Source organism: Somniosus microcephalus, chromosome 11, assembly GCF_052327205.1.
Source record: "Somniosus microcephalus isolate GS21.2 chromosome 11, FLI_Smic_1.0, whole genome shotgun sequence".
Taxonomy (NCBI): domain Eukaryota; kingdom Metazoa; phylum Chordata; class Chondrichthyes; order Squaliformes; family Somniosidae; genus Somniosus; species Somniosus microcephalus.
Window position 1 is genome coordinate 24,002,165 of NC_140997.1, and position 17,938 is coordinate 24,020,102.

The 17,938-nt window shown below is 44.9% G+C and overlaps 1 protein-coding gene across 3 annotated transcripts in view; it reads right to left on the bottom strand.

Annotated features, from left to right (window-relative positions):
- Positions 1-9,785: 9,785 nt before the first annotated feature.
- slc29a4a (solute carrier family 29 member 4a) overlaps positions 9,786-17,938 on the bottom strand; it is a 204,357-nt gene continuing 196,204 nt past the window's right edge. For all 3 annotated transcript variants that reach the window (XM_086000349.1, XM_086000350.1, XM_086000348.1), the window contains exon 12: positions 9,786-17,457. The gene's annotated coding sequence lies outside the window, so the exon portion shown is untranslated. The remainder of the gene's footprint in view (positions 17,458-17,938) is intronic.

A 17,938-nucleotide genomic window follows, 5' to 3' on the forward strand; every position in this document is an offset into this window, starting at 1 on the left:
GTGGAAACCTGATTGGAGGAATTGAAACATGGAGTTGCGGGGGGTGACAACACGTTCAAGGATTTTGGACAAGAATGGGAGGTTGGAGATGGGGCAATAGTTTGCAAGGACGGAGGGGGCAAGGGTTGCTTTTTTGAGGAGAGGAGTGATGACGGCAGATTTGAGGGATGGGAGATGGTACCTGAGGAGAGAACCGTTAACAAGGGAGCCAGAAAAGGAAGTTGGGTGATCAGCAGTTTGGTGGGAATAGGGTTGAGGGAGCAGGAAGTGGGTCTCATGGACAAGATGAGCACGGAGAGGTCATAATGGGAGATCGGAGAGAAACTGGAGAAAGCTCTGAGTTCAGGGCTAGGGCAGGGGGGAACCTTAGAGGAAGTTTAGCCCGGTGGACTAGGGGAAGGAAGGGAAGTGGCAGAGGCAGCTGAATGGATGGTCTCAATCTTAGAGACAATGAAGTCTATGAGCTCCTCACATTTGTTGTCGGAGATGAGGGTGGAGGAGACAGGGGAGAGGGGTTTAAGAAGATGGTTAGCAGTGGAGAATAGGAGTCGGGGTTTATCTTTGCATTCCAGAATGATTCTGGAATAGTGAGCAATTTTGGCAGACGAGAGCAGGACCCGATAATGCTTTATGTGGTCCAGCCAGATCAGGCGGTGAATGGCTAAACCAATTGTCCACCATATCCGTTCAAGTCTGTGTCCCTTGGACTTAAGGGAGCAAAGATGAGGGCCATACTAGGGATAACGGCCAGGGTGAGAGAGGGTCATTGTTTTAATAAGGACTAGGGCATCAAAGGTGGTGGTGAGGGTGTGGTTGAGCAGATTGGTAGCTGCAGAAATGTCATGGTGAATGAAGGGCCAGAGGTTGGACAGTTGGAATTTCATAAGTGCAGTTGTAAGAGAGTTGGGAGAGAGTTTTTTCCAGGGGTGGACACCGAAGGAAGCAGGGTTGGGGGGGTGGTGGGGGGGTGAGGGTGAGGGTGGAAGGGGGACGTTGGTGGAGAGCGATATGAGGCAGTGGTCAGAGATGGCCTTATCTGCGATTGACACGATGGGAGTAGTGAGGCCACGAGAGATGGCATGGTCAAGGGGGTGGCTGTGAAAATGAGTTGGGGAGTTTACATGGAGGGAGAGGTGTTAAGGGATGATAGGAGGCTAGTGAACTCCGAGGAGAGAGAGCATGATGAATTGAGATGGAGGTTGAAATCACCGAGGATGAGAAGTCGTTCGGTGCAGAGGCTGAGGGAGGAGAGCAGTGAAGATATCTCGGTAATAATATTTTTATGGTACTTGGGTGGGCGATAGAGAACATGAATTTTAAATGAGAGGTGAGAGGGGTGGAACAAGGTGAGGTGCTCAAGGGAGGAGAAAGTGCCGGAGGAATAGGGGGACATACCAAGGTGTGATTCGGTGATGAAAGCCACACTGCCACCACAGTGGTCTGAGCGGGGCAAGTGGTGGAAAGTATAGCCAGGCGGGGAGGCTTCATTTAAGGGTAAGGTGTCATCACCCATTAACCAAGTTTCCGTCAGGACCATGATGTCGATGCAATCATCCACAATAAACTCCTGGATGCACAGACATGATGAGCTGAATGGCCTTCTGTGCTGTAAACTTGATGGCTCTGCACTCATTTAACACTCTCTGCACAGTAGTGGATATTGGTGCCAGGTTTTAACCCTGTGTAACTATGCAACAGAACTACCCAATTTTATGCCCACTGAAGGGAATGTTCTCAGTAATGAATCCCTTTTTGATGTCGGCTACATTCATTAGCAATTAGAATCTGGAATAATGTTGGTGGTGCTGGATTATAGAATATGCTTTGTTCCCTGAAGTATATGGTTGAATATAATTCTACTGAGTTCACATATTCTCACAGCGAATGACCAAATACTCTTCTAGATGAAAGAAGTAGCATGTTATCATTATCAAATCAAACAAAAAGTTCCTGGCACACAAAGTAAATCCATTTCGTTCCTTTCGGAAATATAACCTGGGTAACGTTTGTCCGTGCCTTGCCAATCACTTCTGATTCTTTTGAGTGTCAGCCATGGCTCAGTGGGTAGCACTCTTGCCTTTGAGTCAGAAGGTTGTAGGTTCATAATCCCACTCCAGAGACTTGAGCACTAAGTCTAGGCTGACACTCCAGTGCAGTACTGAGGGAGCGCTGCACTGTCGGTGGTGCCATTTTTCAGATGAGACGTTAAACCGAGGCCCTGTCTGCCTACTCAGGTGGATGTAAAATATCCCACGCTGCTATTTCAAAGAAGAGCAGGGGCGTCCTGACCAACAGTTAAAACAAATTATCTGGTCATGATCACATTGGTGTTTGTGGGAGCTTGCTGTGCACAAATTGGCTGCAGTGTTTCCTACATTACAACAGTGACTACACTCCAAAATAGTACTTCATTGGCTGTAGGGGGGACGTCCTGAGGTCATGGAAGGTGCGACATAAATACAAGTTCTTTTTAATTTCACTTCTGGTAAGAAATCAGTGCAGCAAATGGGCAATGTTATCTTTGGCCACACATCAAGTCCAGCTATTGTCCAAGCATTGCTTTTCTTTCCATCATAAGGGATTCTGTATCAGTGGAGGCCATCTGAATTTCCATTCCCTCATGCCCATTCAATTAAAGTCTTCATAATCAATATCCATTTCATGTCTACATTTTTCTGATTAAGTTTGGCGCAAAGGAACAGAGTCCATTACATTGAGTAGAAGGCAGCCTTTGTTCTCATCATGGCTCTCACCCACCCCTTGTTAACTGATAAGTTAGCCGTACAGAACCTAACCTGGAGATCCATCAATCATAATTATCAAGAAATTCACCGTCGGGTATAAAGTGATTAAAACTATTCATGTTTATTTCCTTCCCAGAGAGTGTTACTTAAAAGATAAACAGGTCTTGAGACTTTATGAACAATAACTTTAAATACTTCAGGTACAATCTTCAATCATGGACAAAGGAGTTCTGCTAATAGAGATTGAGATCACTGGATTAAGTGATGCATTAATCAACAAGACAGGCACTTTATTAACCACCCACTCCAATTGACTACGAAAGCCTCATTATCAGGGAATTACTCCTATATGAGCCCATGATTAGATGCCATTAAGGATCGGCAGGCACAAGCCTTGGACTTGGCCTTCTATAGCTGCATTCAGTCCCGAATCTACTGACACAGTGAAACATTACAGATGAGTGTAACGAGTACAACTTCCACAATCTTGTGGAGCTAGAAAGAAAATTGTGAACATGGTAAGTATGAATTAAAGAGAGAAAATGTTGGGAGTTCGCGGCAGGTGCCTGAAAGACAGAGGCTAATGTTTCAGGTGGGGCCTTTGTCAGATGAAAGGTCATACCTGTAAAAGTGAACCATTCGTTTTCTCACTCAGGTGCTGTGCATTCCCAGCAATGTCTGCTTTTATTTCAGATTTTCAGTTCTTATCTCCACAGGACTGTGGGAGTTGTAGTCTTGTCCTACTTTGAGTGTGACCATCTGTATGTGCTCAGAACACAAGCTTTACCAGCCGTGCCTAAGCTCTGGAATTCCCTCCCTGAACCTCTCTACCTCTCTCTCCTCCTTTAAGACGCTCCTTAAAAGCTCCCTCTTTGACCAAGCTTTTGCTCAGCTATACTAATATCTCCTAACAAAAAGAAAATATTGCAGATGCTGGAAATCTGAAATAAAAACAGAAAATGCTGGAGATACTCAGCAGGTCAGGCAGCATCTGTGAAGAGAGAAACAGAGTTAACGTTTCAGGTCGATGACCCTTCGTCAGAACTGGAAAAAAGCAGGAAATGGAACAGATTTGTAAGCAAGTGTAGGGGCTGGGAAAGGGGGGAGGGGATGAAGCTCCCAGCTCCCACACTTGCTTACAAATCTGTTCCATTTCCTGCTTTTTTTCCAGTTCTGACGAAGGGTCATCGACCTGAAACGTTAACTCTGTTTCTCTCTTCACAGATGCTGCCTGACCTGCTGAGTATCTCCAGCATTTTCTGTTTTTATTTCTAATATCTCTTTATGTGGCTCGATGTCAAATTTTGTCTGATAATGCTCCTGTGAAGCGCCTTGGGACATTTTACTACGTTAAAGGTGCTACATAAATGCAAGTTGTCGCTCTTGTCTTCAAAGTTTTACATCTTGCCAAGAGTCATATTCACAGATCTGCATTTTCTTTATTTTTCCATTGGAATACAAAGAGTCATCAATGCTTGGAATGGACTTGTGAGTAAAGCAGTGGTGGCAAAAATCCTGGAACCACAAGTGGGATCTAGTGATTGAGACACTGGGATCCAGTGATTGAGACACTGAATCCAGTGATTGAGACAAGGGATCCAGTGAGTGAGACACTGGGATCCAGTGATTGAGACACTGGGATCCAGTGATTGAGACACTGGGATCCAGTGATTGAGACAAGGGATCCAGTGATTGAGACACTGGAATCCAGTGATTGAGACACTGGGATCCAGTGATTGAGACACTGGGTTCCAGTGATTGAGACACTGTGATCCAGTGATTGAGACACTGGGTACTTCATGGATGGATAATAATTAATAATTCAACTTTATTGTCATTGTAAAATGCACAAGTACATGAACGACGAAATGTGATCTTGCAAGCTCCCATGAGTCCAGTACAAATAACATTAACATTAAACGTAAATAGCACCGTCCTGGGAGAAGCAAAGCCGCTGCGTCTGTGCGTGCCGCCATTCCATTTCCACCATTCCTCCTGTCCGACAATCTTCAGCCCAACGCCCGGGCCTAATCATTAATGCTGCTGAAATTCCCCAGCTTCATTTAATTACAATGTCAATTCTCCACCCCCACAGATATAGTCAAACTTTAAAGAAGGCAGTAATCATTAAAAATGAAAGATGAAAAAAAATGCACAAAAAAAGAGGAAACAGCCTGTGATCCTGCTCCTGATCACTGGTCAGCGATGCCTGCTGGTAAATGAAGGTCCATTCGAGAAGATGTGACGTTCCACCCCTCAGCCTGTCGTCACTCAATAGTTGGCCAGGATGGCCACAGATTTTCAGGACCGCTATATTGGTCCGTAGGAACAGGAGTAGGCCGTTCAGCCCCTCGAGCCTGCTCCGCCATTCGATTAGATCATGGCTGATCTGTACCTCAACTCCATTTACCCATCTTAGCTCGATACCCTTTCCGAACAAAAATCTAGTGATCTGAGTCTTGAAAGCGCCAATTGGCCCAGCATCCGCAGCCTTTTGAGGGCGAGAGTTCCTGATTTCTACCACCCTTTGTGTGAAAAAGTGCTTCCTGATTTCCCTCCTGAACGGCCTGGCTCTAATTTTACGATTGTGCCCCTTTGTTCTGGATTCCCCTACCAGAGGAAATAGTTTCTCTGTATCTATCCGATAGACTTCTTTTAAGATTATAAATACCTTGATCCCTCAATCTTCTGCACTCGTTTTACCAGGGTTGTGCATTGCTCTGTTTCCAATAAGTAAGCAAGTGCTGATTACACTGTGTATTTCCTTTGATTTTCAGAGCTCTTAGTTCCTCTTAATAACAATCCCCAGTGTGCTTGTGAAACTATAAACCTAGGCCAAAATCTATAGGTAAACAGTTGTACAGGATAAATAGTGTGAATCCAGGAATTTTAATTTCTCCAACTCTTCCACACAGATGGGATAGCATAAAACAACAACTTGCATTTATATAGCGCCTTTAATGTAGTGAAAATGTCCCAAGGTGCTTCACAGGAGCATTATCAGACAAAATTTGACACCGAGCCACAGAAAGAGATATTAGGACAGGCAACCAAAAGCTTGGTCAAAGAGGTAGGTTTTAAGAAGCCACTTAAAGGAGGAGAGAGAGGCGGAGAGGCAAAGAGGTTTAGGGAAGGAACTCCAGAGCTTGAGGCCCAGGTAGCTAGAGGCCAGCCGTCAATGGTGGAGCGCAGAAAATTGAGGTTGCACGAGAGGCCACAATTGGAGGAGGACAGAGATCTTGGAGGGTTGTAGAAGGAGCACAACAGAGAGCAGGGGATAGCAGAGAGGCTAAAGGAAGGTAGAAGGAATATGGCCTATGCGTTCAACCAAATAGCATTGTGAAGTTGGGAGATGATCATCCCAGCCCCATACTTACTCAGTTACAAAGGACACATTTTTTGTGGAGTATGTATAGTTTATTAGAGAGAGAGCAAAAAAACACCTAGTCGCTTTCATGCACCTCCTGGAAATCCACTTTGGCGAAAGTTTGGAAGGACATCATCTGTCTGCCATTCACCTGGGAAATGGTGCATAGCCCATGGGTAAAGAGTCCAGAGAGTTAAAGAGAGCGAGGAATGTTTTTTTTAAAGTGGTGTAACTTGGTACTTTGGTAGTATAGTTAAGGTGCTCACTTTATCATGGTCATGTGTTCAAGTCTGACCATTTCCAAATTTCTGACATGTGAAGACTGCCGTCAGTTTTCAGTCAGACTGCGAGCTGTGCTCGAAGGGGATCCCACAGCCTGGGCAGGAAAAGTGCCGTCATCTGTCCCATGGAGCCTTCCCACTGGCTGACTGTGGAGGGGCAACCAGACAAACACTTCATACCTGGCCCTGCACCCGTAGCACAGTTGAGAAGAAGTTAAATACTTCGATGTGACAGACAGAAAGGTGCCAGTGGGGTCAATGGGCAGTCACTGAGGAATCTACCAGCTCTTCCCTTCCCCACCTGAAAAGCAGTGGGTTACAATCAACAGCCTGCGATTGAGAACTTGTACCCTTAATTCTGAAACACTACAGTCGATAGCTTTTTAATGTGAAGCTCCCTTATCATACAATTTATTTCACAATCCTCTGACTATCCGAACTTAACAAGATAGCAGACCAATTTTAGTTAATCCCCGTACTTTATTTCAGTCTGTTTTTACTAGATAACAGATCCTGCTTTATGTTGTATTAGATTACATAATCTCACAGGCATGAAATGGAACCTCATCCAGCCTATGCGTGAATGCTCCAGCCTATAAATTGACAGGAATGAGGTAGGAATGACATTCAGTTTGATGAGATGAAATTATATTATCTCATCTACTTGTCACTTCTAATTGCTTCTCACACACTTCATAACATTCCATGCAAGCTTCCTTCCCATTTCATTATCTTGCCTGCGCTCTCACTTTCTTCAATTCCTTCTCGGACCTGCTTCTATATTCACAGGCCGCAGAGCACTATAAACAGAACTGTCAGCCTGGACAGGCCTGTCCTTTCTTCCCGCCTTTCTGTGCATTGTTACAGTTTGGCTTTTTTGTTTGTTGGTGTTATTCCAAGAAAAGCTATCAAGCATATGTGAAGGTCCTTGAGAGGGTGCAGAGGAGATTTACCAGAATGGTTCCGGGGATGGGGGATCTTAGCTACAAGGACAGGTTGGAGAAGCTGGATTTGTTTTCATTAGAGCAAAGGAGGTTGAGGAGTGATTTGATAGAGGTGTACAAGATTATGTCGGGTTTGAATAGGCCAGACAGGGAAAGGCTGTTCCCACCAGTTGATGGTACAAGGACTAGGGGACGCAGATTTAAGGTTTTGGGCAAGAGATACAGGGGGGAATGTGAGGGAAAACTTTTTTACGCAGCGAGTGGTGAGGACCTGGAATTCGCTGCCGACGGAAGTGGTGGAAGCGGAGACACTCAATGTTTTCAAGGGGAGACTAGATAGGCACTTGAGGGAAATAAACTTGCGGGGCTATGGGGATAGAGCGGGGGGAATGGGACCGACTGGATTGCTCTACAGAGAGCCGGCGCGGACTCGATGGGCCGAGTGGCCTCCTTCTGTGCTGCTATGGCTGACCTATGACTCTAAGTTTATGAGTTCACAAATAATCAGTGACCTAATTAGTGCTTTAAGGCAAACCAACATTCAAAACTTTGGTCAGTTTACTAGTGGTGTCTAAAGATGTGCCTGTGCACAGCATCCTGATTTGGTAGGGTAACAAGAAGGCTCCACCGTAGCACTGGGTGATTCCCTTGAATAAGGAAGGTATTGCAGGTAGACTCAACGTCAAGTGAGGATGGTACAGCTGTGTCCCATGGTAATGGGGCTTTTTATTTCTTAGATGAAGAGCAACTGAATCACTCCTTTGGCACAATAATGTACATGCACTGGTTGCTATGACAACAGACAGAACAGCCACAAAACGTCAAAGGATCGCAACAGTCATTAAAACAATTATTATCGACCAATCGTCACCAATTAACAGTTTTTGAATGATAGGTCAGTACAGTGATGAGGTCACTTCCTGAAGAAGCCAATTTGTGGTGTGCAATATGCCAGCTCCGAGTTGCAATTAAATCCAATTTTTCTAACATTGCACTGAATTCATTATCTGCAAAACAAAGCATGGAAATTCACAGATAAATCCCACAATTGCTGTACTGTTGTTTCTATTAATCCCTTCACCACTGTCGGTTTGAACAAAACATCTCCTAAATTGAATAAACCCAGGGTTGGAGAGGTTCCGCTAGTCAGGCTCTACATTACTGGATCAAAACTATCGTTAAGTGCTCGTTTGAAATCCAACTGGCCTGTAGAAGTTAGTAACATTTTGGTGTTGTAATTCTGGATTTGTGCCACTAGATGCTGCTAGTGTACTTTCTCGGTGTGACACCAGTGGTAAGGATTGCGAAATACAGTAGTGCAGTTGTGAACTGAATGAACAGGCCTAACCTTTCACCCCAGTAACAAAGGGCCGAGGCTCCTCTTCAACCCTCCACCCGCCACCCTCCCCCCATTCAGCTGGGCTGAGTAAGAAAACACTTGAAACCGAGAACGTTTTACAACTGTTTTAAAAATTAATCCAAACTAATGCCAAAACTTCTCGGGCAGACCTTTACCCATCAGAATGCAGCGCCACGTTAGTGCGCATTGGTACACGGAATACAAGGCATGAAGGAATCACTGAAACAACTGCTTCTATTCCCCAGTAACTCCGGTTTTGGTTGCTAGGCCATGAGTTTGTGTCAGGTAAATAGGAATTGCTAGACAAAGAAAGAGCAAGGTCCAGATATTTCACCTTCTACCATCCGGGTAGTCGCATGATACAATGATGGTGGAGTGAATTAGTCTACAACAGACCCAGACATGAGGTGAAGAAAACACCAAATGGTGGAGAGCTTTGGAAACCATAGGTCCAAAGTCACCTGTTCCTCCCAAGCACGCTGCACTTACCCATGTTGTACCAACGTATGGCTCAATGAGAACATTTTAGTCACCTTTTTCCCCTGTTAACCCTACATCCCATGGCAAGGACGGTGTGCCCCTGAAACACAGCTGAATTGTGACAAATGCTTAACAAGAAATGTTGGACATGAATAAAGGTTGGCTCAGAATTTCTATGGACCACGTATACAAAATGACTGAGTAACGATTACTTCAACCCTCCGACCTCTTAATCATTCATTCCACAGCTGAATCCGAACTCAAAACCGTACAAAACTTTAAAAAAAACTCTCCTGAAACATATTGAACAAATTAGCTTTTGTACAAAGGTGTTAGAGTGTGAAAGATGAGACTTCTAACATGCTTCTATTTTTTTAGATGAAGTTAGGCAAACGATTGCAAGTATTCAGCATGCCAAGCACATGAATACAGGAGTAGTATGGACAATTTTCATATGATTGGATCAGAATAATAGCAACTCATTGCCCTCACTGAGGAGAAATTTCACCAAAATGGCACTCACTTTAAAAGGCAATGTTATTTATTTTGGGACCCTATTTAAGTTTTAAATGCTTTTGTAATAATCCCCATCCCCCCCCCCCCCCCACTCCAATTCTCTCCCCTCTCCTGTAGGTAGTGGTGCTTGCTGGGGTAGGGTCCCACTGATGCTGGCAGAACCTCCGATACCTTGCACGAGTCACCATTCTTTATGGGTGAGCCTAGAAGATTATTCTACTGTCAGTGGACTATTCTACTGTGAGGGGCATCACAGCCTGACCCAGTCCTCCCCGAAGTCCACAAACATGCACTTTCCAACAGGAGTCAATGGAAGGAGTTCTAACGGTTGCCCTGGCTGAGGGCAACTCACTCGGCACAGACCCGGTATCAAACTTGGACCTTCTGGTTTTTATGGCTTGGGACTCTGGTGATGCATTTACCCCATCACTCTGAGAGGTGGGCAACGGTTTGACATGTTAAAATTATTCGTGCATTAGAAGTTGCCCAAGCTCCTCCCCAGTCTCTCCTTATATGGCTCTGTGTGATCCTGAGTGGCAGAGGCAATACCCGCTGCAAACTGTTATTGGCTGGCTGTGAACTGAGTGCCAAGGCAGAACAAGAGGCGGGCACACAGGACCAGTAAGCTGACAAGCTCACTGGGAGAGAGAAAGAGAGAGTGGTTGGTGTATATCATCACCATGCAAGCTGGAAGGGTGAAATACGGTGGGGAAAAAGAAAAAATAGCCAAAGGCAGGAAAAGGTGAGTCAAAGGTGGACAACCAGAAAAAGAGATGGAAAAATCCAATTCCAAGAAGCCCGCGGGGAATATTGTCCGGGCAACGGAAAAGGGAATGAAGCAGTGAGTCGAAAGTGGTTTAGTGAATGGATAAGAGGAGCGGTAAGTGCAAGAGAAAAAGAAAGTTAAAAAGTGGAGAATGGAGAGCATAGGGACTTGAGGGAGAGGAGGACAGATGGTGTCAAACCAGAAAGGAGGCATTCAGTTTGTCAGAGAGAAGGTCACAGAGAGGGAGCCAAGGATAAAGACAGATAGGCCATGAGAACAAAAGAGACAGGAATGCACAGTGGCAAAGCTATGAAGAATGACAAGCTAGCAGATTGTCAACAACGGGTACTAGCTGAGGAGAAACAGAGAGGTCACAGAATACAGTCTACTTGTATTTTATTTTATGCCTACGTTTACTAAAACAACAATAAAATAGCAACGTTTTCAGAAAGAGGAATGTTTTGGCTGAAAGCACCATGGTTGGTCACAGGAGCAAAGCTCAATGTCAAGGCAGCTCACCCAGTAAGATATTCCTCCAGGCTTGGCTCATGAACACAGTGAGGAGTCAGGTCCTGCCAAGGTTCTTTCAGTGTATTTAACTTACAGTAAATACAGCAGTGAGAGTTTTACAAGATTGGATGTAGAGCTCTTACTGAGTGCCTGCACAAGATGTTCTGCCTAATCTGGAGAAGGTCTCACAAGATCTAAAATATGCAAACATCATCAAGATATACAAGAAAGGGGAGACGTCTGACTGGGCTAACTATCGGGCCATCTCACTTCTATCTATAGCTGGCAAGATTTTGAATTGGATTCTTCTTGATTCCCTGCTCCTGAAGTGGACAAGGAGGTTTCCAGAGACACATTGCATCTTCAGAGCTATCTGAGGTCCATGGACCTGATCTTCATTACTCACCAAATTCAGAATTGCAAGGAGCAAAATCAAGATCTATATATGGCATTTAATGATTTGACCAAATCTTTCAACATGGTCAGTCTTTGGAAACTTATAAGGAAATTTGGTTGTCCTGGGAAGTTCTTGCTAGTTCTGAAACAGCCCCATGATGGGATGTGTGGCAGAGGGTGTATTGACGGTACTCTGTGCAAACATGTCCCTGTTTCGACTGGTGTGAAACAAGGACGTGTACAGAACCCTGTTCCATTCGCACTCTTTCTGCGGCTATGCCAGATGATGCAACTAGGGATCTTCATGTAAGACCTGGGATACAAATCCGCACAATGGGGTAGCTGTTTGATCTATCAAGACAACGAGTATCGACTAAGTTCTCCAAACAAATTATACAAGAACTTTTCTAGCTGATGACTGCGTGCTTGTGGCGTATTCTGAAGAGGACCATCAGCTGATGATGGATAGATTCGCAGCTAGGGGCTTACAATTAGTCTGAAGAAGACTGAAGTAATGTATAAACAGACTCCTGGGAAGCCACATGTTAGACCATCGATCATTATTGGCCAAATTCAATTGAATGCGGTCAAGGAGTTCATCTATCTTGGGGAAGTGTACTCTCTGCTGATGCAAGGATCGATGAGGAAGTGATGCCTTACATAGAGAGCAAGCGTGGCCTTTGGTAGATTGTCTAAGCTAATTGGAATCACAACGCTATCAGGTTGCCACTAAACTGAAGGTTTATAAGGCGGTTGTCTTTACCATTCTCCTGTATGTAAGCACAACATGGACACTCTACAGAAGGCCCACTCAACAGCTGGAAAGGTCTCACCAAAGACACCTTTGCACCTTACTTCATATCAGGTGGCAGGACAAGATCACTAACAGCAACGTAGTGGAACACGCTGACAGCACCAGCATTGAGGCTATGATAATGAATGCTCAGCTCCCTTGGGCGGGACTTGTTGTTAGGAACGGATGAGGTACAGTTGCCAAAGCAGGTGCTTTATGGAGACTTGGTGGATGGCAGAAGCAGGGCAGACAACAAAAAAGCTACAAGAACACACTGAATAGTCTCTTGAAGCAGGGCAACATGGTCGTTAGCTCTTGGGTAACCCTGGCAACCGACAGCCAGCAATGGCGTGCTGAAGGCCTTTGAGCTACAACACCGCACCAGCGGGGAGGCAAGACACGAGAGACGGAAGGGTTGGAAACGTCAGAGGGATCCACGGGGGAGCCCCCAGGAATGTGGTCATATGCGTCTTGTGGTGGGCAATGGAGTAGAAGTTCAATGGAACTGAGTATTGAGTGGGGCGTGTAACAGATTGAGCGGGGCGTGTGACAGATTGAGCGGGGCGTGTGACAGATTGAGCGGGGCGTGTAACAGATTGAGCGGGGCGTGTGACAGATTGAGCGGGGCGTGTGACAGATTGAGCTGGGCGTGTAACAGATTGAGTGGGGCGTGTAACAGGCGGTTGGTGCGATAACACCCGTTTTATGTTACTGGCCAAGATGAATTTCCACACCAATGCCTGCCACATATCGGCCTGCACAGTCATCAATGCACCCACCTACTGTGAGCTTCTGCTCCCTTCTTTGTTAGCACTGCATCCTCCAATACAAGAGACACAACACTACTAAAGACAGCAGTAATCAGATGGCGTCAGTTGCTATTATCTAAAAAAAATAATTTGAATTAATTCAGTAGCAGGATCATCTTTGCCATATATGTATGTATATATATATATATTTTTTATATGATAAAATCAGAGCAGATACACCCATGATTTTCCTTTGTGTTAGTTTTAAATGCGCCTACAAATTATTTAACACAGAGGAAAATAAGCAATTCACAATAATCAGTTTGGCATCATCTTTACTATAGCTAGACATGTAGACTCTGTATATATTTGTATATAAGTAGCTTCCTTATTTCCATTTAACAATATTACTATGGTCATTGCTTGTGACCACTGCGTCTTTAGAGGAGGGCAAGGAGTTAGGCTTCGGACTCTGATCGGGAGCGAGTGGCCACTATTGCTCACACTGGAACTCTACAATCAGATCGGGCAGCTTAATACTTATCTGAAACTGACAGCAAGAACACTGTTTTCTGCATCTGGACACAAATGCTATAAATTCACACAGTATTTACAGCACAGAAACAGGCCGTTCGGCCCAACTGGTCCATGCCGGTGTTTATGCTCCACACCAGCCTCCTCCCGCTTATGTACTTATCTAGCTTCCCCTTAAATGCATCAATGGTATTTGCCTCAACCACTCCATGCGGTAGCGAGTTCTACATTTGAAAATTTGCAAATGACATCGACGCTAACATGTTAAGCATCATTCCAGTGTTGGACAGTATTGCAGTTGTGGCTCTGTAAGTTTTACACAGGATTACATCGGATGTACGGCATAGAAACAGGCCATTCGGCTCAGCCAGTCCATGCAGGCGTTTATGCTCCACTCGAGCCTCCTCCCGTCTTTCCTCATCTAAATCTATCAGCATAACCCTCTATTCCCTTCTCCCTCATATGCTTGTCCAGCCTCCCCTTAAATGCATCTATACTATTCGCCTCAACCACTCCCTGTGGTAGCGAGTTCCACATTCTATAAAACAGTGTAATTGGTCAGGGCAGGGATACCAAGTTATACCTGCCACTTCTTAAAACTGGAATTTTTTTCAAGGCACGAGGAAAGATTACATAAGAAGACAGCACTTGACGCAGAACAGTAACGGACGACAGATGCACTTAAAATGAAAGGTTTCTCCTACTGGCCTCTACAGACGAGGCATTAGTGGATGCGGCAGCTCCCTCTAAGGCAGCGTTTGCACAACATACGGGACAAAAACTGCCTCTCTTGTGGTTCATCTCACCCAACTCAGAAGTGTTGCTCGACCAGTCGGCGCCCAGGAGCCGAGCAGGAGACCTCATCTTGCAGCGGTGTGCTCTTTCATTATTAAATGCAACCCCAGTTGGCCAGATAGAGAGATGCAAACTGAAATCAGACGTGGCACATGCCTGCTCAGGTGGAGTGAGGCTCTACTATAAGAATACTGTTTGGGGCATTACAGCAGCCTATGCCAGTTTAGACTGTCACACTCACTGAACATGTCGTGGACTCCAGCCTTACTGTACCTCGAAGCAGATATGCTGGCTTTGACATCAAAGAAGTAAAAGAGTGTTTCAAGTAAGGGGTGACTATTAGATTGGATTCTGTCAAAGAGTTCAGTTTCTTGTCTGCCTTCAGGATTTGTTTTTTTTTTTCCCCCCACGAGTGTTGGCAATAATAAGTGAAAGATACTCTAAAATGAAGAAGTGCTGTCAGGCTGTTTTACTTCTAGTTCTACTTTCACAGCAGCTGCATGGAAACCTGCAGAGATTGGCACGTCTTTCAATTTCACCCACTCCTACCAATTATCGAATGTGAGCTGTTCAGATCTACGTTTGAGGGGAATGATTATGCTTTCTATCACACTGGAGTTCTTACTGACAGTTAAAAAAAAGTTCTTTGCTGTATGTACAGTAGAATCCCGTTCCACGAAATCCTGCTTCCCATATCAGGAGTCAGTCGACGGAGCTCATGGACAAGCAGGCCATTGAAATCACAGCATGCCTCAAAATGAAGTTTCAGGATTGAACCTTACATCGAATTTACAGCACAGAATCAGGCCATTCGGTCCAACTGGTCCATGCCGGTGTTTATGCTCCACACGAGCCTCCTCCCAGCATAGCCTTCTACTGTCAGCTGTGGCTGAGTGGGCAGCACTCTCTCGCCGCTGGGTCAGAAGGGTGTGGGTTCACAGGCCCACTCCAGAGACTTGAGCATGAAAATCTAGGCTGACACTCCAGTGCAGTGCTGAGGGAGTGCTGCACTGTTGGAGGTGCCGCCTTGACTATTTGAAAATGGGACGACTTTTATTTCTAAGTAGCTTCAGAAGGAACTAGGATGAGTCAATATAATTGGAACAAAACCACAGGGCCTTGTACTGAGGAAGGAATAACACCTAAACATTAACCTGCCTTTTCCTCTTTCAGATGCTGATTAACCAGCACGGTGGCATAGTGGTTAGCACTGTTGCCTCACAGCGCCAGGGACCCGGGTTCAAATCCGGCCTCGGGTGACTGTCTGTGTGGAGTTTGCACATTCTCCCCGTGTTTGCGTGGGTTTCCTCCGGGTGCTCCGGTTTCCTCCCACAGTCCAAAGATGTGCGGGCTAGGCTGATTGGCCATGATAAAAAAAATTGGCCCTTAGTGTTAGGGGGGGATTAAATACGTGGGGTTACGGGGATAGGGCTTGGGTGGGATGGCTGTCGGTGTAGGGACCGGGTGCTAGGGTTTGGATGATCAGCCATGATCTCGTTGAATGGCGGAGCAGGCTCGAAGGGCCGAATGGCCTACTCCTGCTCCTATCTTCTATGTTTCTATGTTAACCTGCTATGCATTTCAAATATTTGCTAATGCAAGGGTAGAAATGACTGACGGTTATAATAATGGATGAATGCCTAATGTCCGTGGCATTTCTCTTGTTCACTATTTTGAAACAGAGGTTAACCTATTTCAAATAAATGGGTAAACGCACTCCATTCCCTACATAGTGTCAGCTGTGGCTCAGTGTGGTAGCAGCCTCACCTCTGAGGCATGAAGGTTGTGGGTTCAAATCCCACTCCAGGGACTTACAGTACAAAATCCAGGCTGACACTCCCAGTGTAGTGCTGAGGGAGTGCTGCACTGTCAGAGGTGCCGTCTTTCAGATGAAACTTTAAACCGAGGCCCCGTCTGCCCTCTCAGGTGGAAGTAAAAGATCCAATGGCACTATTTCGAAGAAGAGCAGGGGAGTTATTCCTGGCCAATATTAATCCCTCCATCAACATAACAAAAAAACCTGATTATCATCACATTGCTGTCTGTGGGAGCTTGCTGTGCACAAATTGGCTGCTGCGTTTCGTACATTACAGCAGTGACTAGACTTCAAACAGTGCTTCATCGGCTGTAAAGCACTTTGGGGTGTCCGGTGGTCGTGGAAAGTCTCTTTATTCCTTTCTCCCTCATGTGTTTATCTAGCTTCCCCTTAAAAGACCTTCTGATTAAAGAATGTGGCCAACTTTAAGCAGGATCCTGATGTGAAATGGTGTACTTCATCAAAGCTTTCTAATCTGAGACTGACCCTTTCCTAAAGATGAATTGCGATGAAGATCTTTAAAAAGTGTAATTAATGGGTTCAGACAGAGATAGATTACTTTTATGGATGCAGGCATCAACCTTTGTTTGATATGGGAGGTATGTCTTTAAACAATGAAACATTGGCACTCCGATTCTTACTGTAAGCAAGGTAGAGTGCTGCTGTGTTCAGCTGCACAGCACATGAACAGAGATAGTGTACTGGGATTTTTTTCACCCTAAACAGTCTCACTATGTCTGAGTTCACTCTGGATGGTTTCCACTGCATTATTATAGCACAAAATGCAGGGCAAGAAGATTAAATGCCACATTCAAGTACACTCAGAGGAATGTAGAAAAGCATAATTTTTCGTGATTTTTTTAAAAACCTGGTGCAAACACGCTAATGCAGTCTTCAGACAATTAAACGTGATGGATCGAAAAACTAGCTGTTTAAACCAATTCACATTCAGATTTTTATCTGAAAAAATACTAGAGAATATTAACTCGTAGAATTACAGCTGCCTCGCCCACTTCTTCCACGCTGCTTAACAAAGCCGCACTCAGTTACCAACAGTTCCCTTCTGGAAAATGGAAAAACGCAACTGTAAAATGGCTGGCATTGGCAGACAAAATGGCAATGAGCAGGCACTCTTCGATGAAAATGTCAGGACTCTTTAAAGACTTAAGTAAAGTCAAGATGAAAGGCCTGTCCGTGACTCTGGTGGGTAACGCTTCCCCCTTGGAACTTCTTCAGAAGCTTTTCATGTCCATGTAGGTGATCCCATCCAATCCTGTAGGACCGGCAGAACAAGAACCAAGTCCCAGACGGGTTGGGGATGCTAGTTAATGTATCTGAGATGACACGCACCAAGCAATGTTTCCATAGGGTGATATAAATACCCCTTTAGCGTTTCTCCATTTACCCTGCAAGGAAAATAAAGAACGCCTTAATGCATCATCAGCCACAGGAGAATCCTTACACATACTGTATTGTGACTTGCTTTTTCAGGCTTGAGCTACCAAACATTTCCCTGAAGAATTCACCTATTGTTTAGTAGACGTAAAGTAAGAGTATCATGTCACGCACATGAGCTGCTTTAATGGGTGGGAGGCAAGGTCCTATTTATTTTAAGGCTATATAGAATCAGAGAATGATACAGCACAGAAGGCAGCCATTCTGTTGTGCCAGCTCTTTGGTATAGCTACCCAATTAATCCCACTGGCCTGCTCTTTCCCCATAGCCCTGTAAATGTTTTCCTTCGAGTATTTATCCAATTCTTTTTTGAACGTTACTATTGAATCTGCTTCCACCGTCCTTTCAGGCAGTGCATTCCAGATCACAACAACTCACTGCGTAAAAAAAAAAATATACTGTAGTGACACCACAAGTCCCGGCCAGAATGGA